The 7,764-nt window shown below is 43.8% G+C and overlaps 1 long non-coding RNA gene across 1 annotated transcript in view; it reads left to right on the plus strand.

Annotated features, from left to right (window-relative positions):
* The window catches only part of LOC139178603 (uncharacterized), a 28,616-nt gene extending 24,376 nt beyond the window's left edge, over positions 1 to 4,240 (plus strand). Inside the window, exon 3 of the long non-coding RNA XR_011562989.1 lies at positions 286 to 4,240. This is a non-coding gene — a long non-coding RNA (uncharacterized lncRNA). The remainder of the gene's footprint in view (positions 1 to 285) is intronic.
* The last annotated feature ends 3,524 nt before the right edge of the window (positions 4,241 to 7,764 follow it).

The raw sequence follows: 7,764 nt of genomic DNA on the forward strand, positions 1-7,764 counted from the left end.
TTTAAGAAGTAACTTGGAAATTATTGGAACAGTTTACACTGTAACATATCACTCAGTAAGCAGATTTGTTCAACATATAGTTTAATTAATGTAGAGAAATACAGGGTGCCATTGAATGAACTATGTCCCCCTCAAAATTCACATGTTGAAGCCTTACAGGTATTTGGAGGTGTGTCCTTTGGAAGGGAATTAGGTTGTATGAGATCATGAGGGTGGAGCCCCCATGATGAGATTAGTGCCATTATAAGAAGAGACCAGAGAGCTTGCCCTTGCTTTCTCTACCAGGTACGGACACAGAGAAAGCAGCTGTCAAGAAAAGGGCTCTCTCCAAAACCCAACCGTGCTGACATCCTGATCTTGGATTTCTAGCCTCCAGAACTGTGAGAAAGCCAGTTTCTATTATGTAAGCTACCCACTATGCTAATTTGTTATAGCGTCCCTAGCTAGCTAAGACAGAGGGAGATTACTGTTAATTCTTGCATTTATTTGTTCCTTGATTCGTTCATTACCCCACAGCACTTATGTATTTTGACTGTCACCTCTGGCCCTTGGGACAGAAAACAAGCGGTCCAGCATGGGTCCAGCGTCGTCATGTAGCCATGGGGAGCTTCCCTGGGCAGAGCAGGACTCTGAGGGAAAGTGCAACAGGAAGGACTGATCAAGGGCCGCAAGAGGAAAAGGCATGTGGAGCAAAAGGAATCCACCCTAGGTGGAGCAGAGAGCAGAGGGTTGAAGAAAATAAGAAGAGGCTGAGGGGGCAGGCAGGAGCCAGATACCACAGGTATGAGTCCACGCCTTGATTTGCTGGGCACAGCCTCTGTGTATATCCGTTGCCCTGGCATAATTTGTGCTGCACTCATTTTACCTTTAGAAATGTCCTTCTCGGGATGATAACAGTCTTCTTGCATCTGAGCCACGATTTGGATTGCATCATACCCTGAGGATGACAGGCAGTCCTCTGCAGGGTTTTTAGCTAGAGTGTTAGGTCTCATTTTTATTATACTCTAGAACAGCCTTGCTAGCTTCGGGGACTAGAGATATTGCTGAAAGACAGAAAAAAACCAACAAACAAAAAAAAAGCTGTTAAGGCTACTGGGCTTCCCTAGCAGCTCAGTGATAAAGAATCTGCCTGCCAATGCAAGAGACATGGGTTCAATCCCTGGGTCAGGAAAGATCCCCTGGAGAAGGAAATGGCAACCCACTCCAGTATTCTTGCCTGGAGAATTACATGCACAGAGGAGCCTGGGAAGCTGCAGTCCATGGGGTCACAAAGAGTCAGATATGGCTACTAAACAGCAGCAGCAGCAGCAACTAAAGACCAGCAGCAGCAAGATGCTTGCTTATTCTATATAAAGGAGAAAAAAAAAAAATAGGGGTGGAAAGAGAACTGCCAGGGGCTTCAAAACCTAACAGTATCTTTGTGTGAAACTTCAAGCCCATCACCTTAAGGTGGCGCCTAGGATGGCCACACTCAGCCACGCCAGGGGTTTTATTGTTTGCTTCCCACCCACCCCCACCTTCCCAATCCTCCCAACTCCCATCTCCTAACCCCTCTCCTCTTCCTAGCCTCTCAGCCTCCCATATCCACCCTAGATAAAAATCCACCTAGCAGAGGACAACCATGGAAGGCGGCAGGCAGCCAACAGGGTCCTTTATTGCCTTCAGATGCCTTGCTCTGTTTTCAGACCTGGCGCTGAAGAGCAGCAGCATTCCACACAGACACCAGTCCTTCAGAGTCACACAGCCTGTCCATCTTGACCCAGGATTTCCCTCTGCAAGAAGCCAGAGTCTAGTTGGTAGGACAGAGGTGCCAGTGCTTGAAATTATTCTGAGCAGAGGTTTCCTGCAGCATTAAAAAATCAATTTCTCCCAGTTTCTCGTGGCCTTTCTAACACTCAGTAAAGAGCCCCATCAGCTGTCTCAAAGAATGCTTCGCTTCCTTTCTTTCAGAACTTTCTAAATATCAGGGAAATTTCTCAAAAAGATTCTTCTTTTTATGACTTTATCCAAAGGATTATTTGTTCTCTCTAACCATATCCACAAACCCTGTTCTTAAGAATTTGTTACACTACAGTATTCCTTGTTACACCAAGCACTACTAAAAAGGATACATTACTAATTTTCCATCTTTAATTTAAAATTCTTTTCTTTTTCAAGCATAAAGCTGAAGTAGTCCCTGTCCGTTTAAATCCAATCAATCATCCCAAATGTGGATTGGAGTTTGTATTGGCATGATCTCCAAGAGAGAATTCTTTCCCGACCTTGCTAGGGAAAAGAAGGCTTTCTGGCTATTTGCTAGGAAGGCAATTTTGATGTAAACTGACATTTCTCAGATGCTCATCTTGGGAAGATTCAACGTGAAACCCAAAATTTCTGGCAGCTGAAACCCAGGCCCAACTGCCAGCCCTGGGCAGAGATAAAAGAGTGTGGATGAGCAGCCAGCAGATGGGATTACAAGGGGCCTTTTCTCTGAGCCCAGGGAGATGAGCCCGGGAAGGGGTCGAGTGGGTGACAGAGGAGGGGGAGAGCAGCACTTTGCAGTGAGAGAATCAACAAAAAAGACACTTTCTCAGCTTTTCATGGAGAGGGCCCGTTTCCCCTGTTTTCCAGCCCATTTTGCACACCATTCATTGAGAGGCTCCTTTCTTCTAAGAAGTCTTTTATCCTGGGATGCTGAGCATGTTCCCATGTCCTTCTCACAAAGATTCTCCCACACTCCAGCACAGCCGCCAGCAGGCTGCCCTGCGAAGCACACAGCTTGCTGGGTTCTGCTGCTTTCTGCTCAGCTTCAAAAACTGCTTTGCATTGTTTCTTTTACATTCATAAGGCCAGGCATTTAAAAGTTTGAAAAGGTGACAAATCAAAGACTTTTCCTCCTTCTTTTTCTGCTTCTTTTCTCTTTGGGGGAGGATATAGTAAGGTTGAGATAGAGAAAACTTGGTTTAACTCATTCTTCAGTTTTCATTCCAATCCCAAAGAAAGGCAATGCCAAAGAATGCTCAAACTACCGCACAATTGCACTCATCGCACACGCTAGTAAAGTAATGCTCAAAATTCTCCAAGCCAGGCTTCAGCAATACACGAACCGTGAACTTCCAGATGTTCAACCTGGTTTTAGAAAAGGCAGAGGAACCAGAGATCAAATTGCCAACATCCGCTGGATCATGGAAAAAGCAAGAGAGTTCCAGAAAAACATCTATTTCTGCTTTATTGACTATGCCAAAGCCTTTGACTGTGTGCATCACAATAAACTGTGGAAAATTCTGAAAGAGATGGGAATACCAGACCACCTGACCTGCCTCTTGAGAAACCTATATGCAGGTCAGGAAGCAACAGTTAGAACTGGATATGGAACAACAGACTAGTTCCAAATAGGAAAAGGAGTACGTCAAGGCTGTATACTGTCACCCTGCTTATTTAACTTATATGCAGAGCACATCATAGAAATGCTGGGCTGGAAGAAGCACACGCTGGAATCAAGATTGCCGGGAGAAATACCAATAACCTCAGATATGCAGATGACACCACCCTTAAGGTAGAAAGTGAAGAGGAACTAAAAAGCCTCTTGATGAAAGTGAAAGTGGAGAGTGAAAAAGTTGGCTTAAAGCTCAACATTCAGAAAACGAAGATCATGGCATCTGGTCCCATCACTTCATGGCAAATAGATGGGGAAACAGTGGAAACAGTGGCAGACTTTATATTTTTGGGCTCCAAAATCACTGCAGATGGTGACTGCAGCCATGAAATTAAAAGACGCTTACTCCTTGGAAGAAAAGTCATGACCAACCTAGATAGCATATTCAAAAGCAGAGACGTTACTTTGCCAACAAAGGTCCGTCTAGTCAAGGCTGTGGTTTTTCCAGTAGTCATGTATGGATGTGAGAGTTGGACTGTGAAGAAGGCTGAGCGCCGAAGAATTGATGCTTTTGAACTGTGGTGTTGGAGAAGACTCTTGAGAGTCCCTTGGACTGCAAGGAGATCCAACCAGTCCATTCTGAAGGAGATCAGCCCTGGGATTTCTTTGGAAGGAATGATGCTAAAGCTGAAACTCCAGTACTTTGGCCACCTCATGTGAAGAGTTGACTCATTGTAAAAGACTCTGATGCTGGAGGGATTGAGGGCAGGAGGAGAAGTGGATGACAGAGGATGAGATGGCTGGATGGCATTACTGACTCGATGGACGTGAGTCTGAGTGAACTCCGGGAGTTGGTGATGGACAGGGAGGCCTGGTGTGCTGCAATTCATGGGGTCGCAAAGAGTCGGACACGACTGAGCGACTGAACTGAACTGAACTAATAGTAGGGTTGAGATAGAGAAAAGTTGGTTTAACTCATTCTTGATCTTTTTCATCTTCTTATATCTTCCACATCTGAGAATTGGACTTAACTCTTTTTTTTTAATACCAAATATCAAACAGAAAGCCATCAAACACTTTCCTTTGCCATCAGATTTTCAGAATTTCTGATATGATTTATTTAAATGTGGGCTTGACAAACAAGTCCAGGGTGAGTAATGATAATAGAAACTCCATTCCCGCATCCAGCTGCCTAAATGCAAGTCCCAGCTCGACTGCCTCCCAGCTGTGTGACCTTGGGCAATTTACTTAACCTCCATGTTTATTCCTTCAGCAAAATTGGGATGATAATAGCCCACATTTCATGGAGTTGTTGTGTGGATTATTTGGGGTATGGCCTACTAGATGATCAACAAATACTAGCTTTCATGTTAATATATATACATATATGTGTGTGTGTATATATATCTCCTTACATGTTTCCTTCTGCACAGAGACTGATTACCTTTCATTTTTCTAATAAACAGAAAGCTGGGTACCCTTACATCCAAGGCCAGTTCACATCTTCATTTAGTGTTTGCCCCCACCTGAGGCCCTTTGGCAGGAAAAGGCCCCAGACAGCAAGGCTCTCAGGACAGAATTCCAGGGCATTGGGTTTTGGGAATTGGTCACTTAAATAAATATCAGTCTCTGGATTATTTTTATTTTTTCTTTCAAAGAAATTTTCAGAGTAAAATTGGCTAGAAGGAAAATCCCAAAGCCCCTGTACATACTTTTATCTTTGCCCTGAAGACTGGTTGCAGGGCGGGGGTGTCCTGATTCTACTGCTACCTGAGCTTTCCTCCCTTCCTTCAGGATTCCAAGGTCATTCAAGGTCAGGTGGGCCCCACAGGGCTCATGAGCCTCCCAACTCCTCTTGGGGGAGAATGGATTTTCCAAATCCCTGCCTATGGGTTTCCCAATGTCCCAATTTTATGCTTGTTGTTATGACTTATAAAAGCTTACTAGGTTTGTTTTGAAGACAAGGGAAAAAATAACATTACGCTATTTTAAATGCCTGCAAATATTTTAAATATGACCCAAGGCAGTTAAAAAATGCCATATTTCCCAAACCACAAACCCCACTCCTTGTTAAAATCCAATTGCCATCTGAGTGTGGGATGAAGAGTCAGGATGTCAAGCCTTGAGCATCACACATGGTATCTTTCTTGGGGGGAAATCCTCTGAAATACTGTGTGTCCTCCACTTTCTGCATTTCACAGCCAAAGTTCCTAAAACTGCTGAAAAACCATACTCCAGAGATGCAGTTCCTGAACCCCACTGAGGTTTGATTTGAGGGAACAGGGTTTATTGGAGAATGAAGAGGGAATGCAGATCAGTTCTGAGAGCTCTCCTTGGAGATGTTAGAGGTGGCAGAGCACAGGTCAGAGTGTTAAAGTGGCCCCCAGGGTTCTCTGGCTGTTTTCCCTCTGGTGCTCAGAGCATAAGGACAGTTTCTGGTTCATTTTAGGGTGAACTGTGCCAAACTAGTATCTGACACTGAGTGCCGAGCAGACGTTTGTTGTATGAATGATCTATTTAAAGAATGAGGCCTAAAAGGGAAACAAAATTGGCATAACTTGCTTTATTTTTACTCTACGTAAGTGAGTGGACTGTTTTATGTTAAGTGTATAGTTTAAAATTTAAACACAATATTTGTGCCTACATAAATAGTTGGAAAAGGTAAAATGTCATAACATTGGGTGTTTGTTATTAAAATTGGAGCTTGCCTTTGGATTATGACAACTTGATTTAAAACAAGGAATGAATTGTTCCTTACTCCACTTACTCTGAATTTCAGTGTTTTGCAACATGAAGTCTTTCTTTGTGATATAAACAGATGGTGACTAAGGGTAGGTGCCTTGTGGAGAAACTGCATCTGAGTATTGACATTTCTGGGTGATCAAAGATAGGGCAGAGAAAAGCCGACCCCAGACCCAGGATAGAGTGACTCAGATGGCAAATCCATCCAACCTACAATGTCCCAGAGAAAAACCAGCCACTTCCCTCAAAGTTCTAGCTGTGCAAGACCTGAACTTGACTAGACCATTATAGGGAACAGAGAGGTGACTTTTTTCCCCCTTGGCTTTTTTTTTTTTATTCAGGTATAATTGACATACAGGATTATATTAGTTGCAGATATCTAATGCAATGATTCAGTATATACAAAATGATCACCACAATAAGTCTGATTGGCATCCATCACCATACAGAGTTACAGAATATTTTTTCTTATTACAATGAGGACTTTTTAGATCTACTCTGTTAGCAATTTGCAGACATGCAGCACAGTATCTCTATTAGTTATAGAGTCACCACACAGTACATCACATCCCCAACTCATTTACTTTCTGACTGGGAGTTTGTACCTTTTGACTTCCCCTGACTTTTTAATTTAAAATTCACGGATATGTGTGCAGGAGTTGTATGATCATTATCTCATTATAAGAGAATATCTTTCTCTCTGAGCCTCAGCATCCCACCCACACACACACACATACACACACACACACACACACACACACACACACACACACACAGAGACACACACACACGCGCGTGTGGCCTCACTGGTATCAACCTTTGTGATTATCATAGAACAGCAAGGTTTGAGAGTGATGCAGGTTGTCCTCCACTCTGGGGTTGTGGAATTCTCAGAAAGCCCCCATTGTGTTTGTGGAGTCACTTGCGATGTTATCATGGGTCTCTGGTTCACAAGCTGCCTCTGTGCTCACTGCCTATCAAAGGACATGACATGAGCTGTTTCCTTAAAATTGAGATATTTCTATTGCACCCAAACAAAAAACCAAATAATCCCAAATTCCAATGGAACAGACTTTTGGAAGAGTTACACCAAATGCAGATCCCAGCCCACCGCTTTCAACCTGTCTGGATCTGGGCAAGTCACTTGCTCTTTTGAGCCTCCCTCTATTGCCTCATAAGTAAAAAATAGAAATAATAGGAGGACTTTCCCTGTGGAGTTGTTGTGAGGCCTGGATGAGATCACCAGGTACAGCCCTCAGCAAATTACATGGCACACAGGAAGGGCTCAGTGAAGGTTTACAACAAATCCATCAATGAGATGTATTAAACATATGAAACCAGGGTCTGCCCCAGGACTGCAGCAACAGATTTTCTGCAAAAGCATCATTGCCAAGGGAGGCAGCTGGCCCATTTCTGTCCAGGAGGAGAAGGGGTAGATGGTGTTCTGTCAACAAACCCCAAGAAGAAAGATCCCAATGCAGCATGCCCTGGACTTCCACTCTCAGCTCAGCTGGTTCCTAATTGATACCTTATTAGCCTGCACGCCTGGGATGTGACTTTATCCTCCACCAGCCACTCTTGAACCCTGTCCTGGGCATCTCCCACCAGGAAGGCAAAACTGAGTACGACTTTCCTCATTGGAGAGCTGAAACCAGCGAAAGGGCCAG

Source organism: Bos indicus, chromosome 22 (genome assembly GCF_029378745.1).
Source record: "Bos indicus isolate NIAB-ARS_2022 breed Sahiwal x Tharparkar chromosome 22, NIAB-ARS_B.indTharparkar_mat_pri_1.0, whole genome shotgun sequence".
Classification (NCBI taxonomy): Eukaryota; Metazoa; Chordata; class Mammalia; order Artiodactyla; family Bovidae; genus Bos; species Bos indicus.